Below are 3,486 nucleotides of genomic sequence, written 5' to 3'. Positions count from 1 at the left end.
AGGTCTTCTGCGACTACGTGCAGAATTTTGCCCAACGTATGGCGTGTCTTTCTCTTCACGCATACCTTTCTCCGTCGCGTTTGTTTCAGGGGCACTGGCACGCCGTGGATCGCCTATCTTGTCGTTCAGGGCCGAGCGTAGCGATAAGCAGTCGAAGACTGCTTTCAATTGCTGTGTGGGCGATAACTGTTAGCCATGACGTCTTTTTACACACAATGGTATCGTCCATGTCTATGCGGTGCTTCGCTCTCCTTGTCCAGATCGGTGACCGGCGCGCATGCTTTTCGTCGGCATACGCGTCGCGCGCCGCTGCGTTTGGTTGTGCGCAGGGCGCGGTGGATATCGCGGACGTGAAAAGCCCCGCGCGCGACCTTCTTATGTTGCGCCTGGCGGGCGCGCATATGTGGGCGCACGGATAAGGCAACACACAAATCTTTCATAGGAACCGTGCATGAGGAATGCAACCTTCGGCGAAATGCGCACTGGTGTTCAGCGCGCAATCCACGTGGCCTGTGATGATCGCGCGCGGTGTCACATATCTCCCCCTCTACGGGGAAAATAATTATCCTCACTTGAATGAGAATTTCTTTCAGTTCCCTTACGCAGAGGCTGCACGCTTCCAGTGCGCGTAACAGCTAGGTAAGATGCTAAACGTATATAAAATGTGCGTACACGATAACTCTGAATCATCAGGCGCACTCCTTTTTATCTTGTGTCAAAGGATGACGGAGGAATAGAAAGACGAGTGATATCTTCAAGCATAGGCGATGTAGATAAGTCCGATTCAGAAGAAACGTGTCTTATAAGAGGCAGATGAATGATTCTCTCATAGGGATACAAATACTACAACAAAACGTACTTGATGGCATGAATGACATTTTGTTAGACACCTACTAAACAGGTACTTTTTCTCTGGAAAATAATGACTTTTCTAACAACAACAACAGCAACAACAACAAAAAACACTGTCAAGTAAAGCTCGGACGCCCGTTGCCAGAATTTATTGTTTGCACCCAAAGTATGGCTTGCAGTTCAATGCTCTTTTCTTTTTTCTTTTTAAGTAGTAGTGTCTAGTGTATGTTTCTTGACTGTACGATTTTTGCCTGAGTACCAGTTTGCGGTTAACAGAAGAAATCTCTCCAAACGACACATTAAATAATGCGTTCTCTACTCCACTGCGTTGAACATACAGCGGAGGTTAAAATCAGAACGTGCTAAAACCTGTCAGGAGATTGCAGATGCCACCTAGATATGGTGGCTTTATTTTTTAAATTACACACTGTAATGCTTTCGGCAGCAAATCTCTTAGGTGAACGGGCTGTAAACTGCCATATTGGTTTAAAATTAAATATGGGGTTTAATACAAACAATATATTGCGGATTTTATGTGCAAGAACCCCGGTTTGATTACGAGGCACACCGAACGTAGTAGGGGATTTCGGATTACTTCTGACCACCTGGGGTTCTTTAACGTGCACTGCAATGCACAGTACACGAGCGTTTCTTTTTCTTTTTCCTTTCTTTTTTTTGCATTCCACCCCCATCGAAGAACCCTTAATGCCCTAAATGTTCGTGCAAGTACGTTTACAAAAGAATTATTTCACAAGCTTGCAGGTACACCAATGATGTGGCCTACAAAATACTCCTTATTAGACACAATGCACTGGCTCCACCACTTCATTTTCTGAGAGACAGTTACAGCGCTGCACCTGTCTCTTCCATTTCATCTTCAAAGTCACTACACACACATCTTCATCCATTGGTGAAAGTACCCTTGGAAGACTTTTTCGGTTAAGCGCTTCAGCAGCGATGCCACTTCGGCTTGAACGGTTGTCACGTACCCGAAATGCTGCCCCAGGAGCCCCACTTTGCTATTTGGTGGGCTTGGGGAGGAGGGGGTGGGGGGACTCGCAGGGGGCTAGATCCAGCAAGTGTAAGGAGGGTGTTCCCGCATCAGGATGGAATTGCATGCGAAAAACTCACGCACTATCAATGCATAGGTCGCAGGACCATTATCGTGGTGCCTGCATCAGCGCCCCTATTTCGACAAACTTGGTTGCACGCGGCACACACGATCTTCCAGACGCTTCACAACCTCCTAGTAGGAAGCTGCTTTGACAGTTTGACTTTCAGGTACGAATTCATGATGCACAAGTCCATTGAAGTCAAAAAACACGATCGACATGTCTGATTTTTTGCTCGCTCCTTCGCGCTTTTTTGTTGGCCTTTGCTCATCTTTCTTTTTCCTCTCCTTGCTCTGTTTCGTCGCCGGTAGCGATTCTTTGGAAGAATGCATCCCTGACGTCTGAAGTTTTCCCATGATTAGAACTTTCGTTTCAGCGCAACTTTTGCTCACTGAGGAGTCAGCAGTTTTGGCACCATCTCTGCGCAAACCTCAAGTTCTAAATTTTCGCACAAAATCCCTTGAACGAACAACTATCCAAAACCAAGTGCTCACGATTATCATTCAAACAGTTATTTAGACATAGATATATATACTTGTTATCAAAGACAGGAGGCAAAAACGAGCCGAAGCATTACAAATTAGATTCGGCGAAATTTAGGAACATGAGGTGGCCTATGTAGACGCGGCGGGAGGTGGCGGAGGTTTACGGTGGCAACAGCCGTTACGGTGGCAGCTGCCACTCTGCACGGGCGGAGCATAGAAGTTGCCGAGGGAATTGCGATCGCGTTAGGCTGTGTTGGAACGGACGCGAAGTTAGTGATCAGTGACAGCAGAACTACCATACAAAATTTTAGCAAGTAGTTCGCTTTCCTAAGCTAATAAATCGTCGACAATAAATAAAAAAAACATGTTCTATGGTTTCATCTTCCATACATACATGACAAATCGGTGAGGGTGCCAGACCAGCCTTGTATAAATAAATATTTAAGGAAGGTATGCGACAGCGAAGCCTACTAATAGTTACTTTATTTTTCTAGATTTGCAAACAGTGTTTTTCCAGGGGTACAATAAGTGTTTAAAACCCGGAAAATTTGTTATAAATGACACAGAGAATTCTGGCAACATCGTTGAATTGTTCGTTGAATTCTGGCGAACATCGTTGAATTGTTTTAGGATACTTTTCTTTCTGGTTCACATCCAGTGGCTTTTCGCACTGTTATTTTTTTTTTCAAGCATATCAAGTTACTGACCCGCAGGCAACCAACCGAGTTTTTGGAATGTGGTGAAGTAAAGGCGACATCGAAAGCTGCCATGTGAGATCGGTTATGGTGACGAACAGCTGCTTCCAGAGCGCATTTTCGCCCGCCTTTGAAAGTGTGGTATGGAGCTAAGAATTTCTTCAATCCCTAATCACCCTTTCTGCAAGAGAATTGGGTAATAAGGCACTGGAAAACGGCAGCTGGACGCCTCTTGTTTCGGCCCGACGGCGAAGTTTTTTACTTCTGAACGTCGGTCCGTTGCCCGCCACGATGACTGTGACATTAGAGAGGATATCCCTCTCTAAGAAAGAGATTACGCGG

The sequence above is a fragment of the Dermacentor albipictus genome, unplaced genomic scaffold (genome assembly GCF_038994185.2).
Source record: "Dermacentor albipictus isolate Rhodes 1998 colony unplaced genomic scaffold, USDA_Dalb.pri_finalv2 scaffold_13, whole genome shotgun sequence".
NCBI classification, from domain to species: Eukaryota; Metazoa; Arthropoda; class Arachnida; order Ixodida; family Ixodidae; genus Dermacentor; species Dermacentor albipictus.
The sequence above is the reverse complement of the archived record's forward strand: the minus strand, read 5'-3'. Positions refer to the sequence as shown.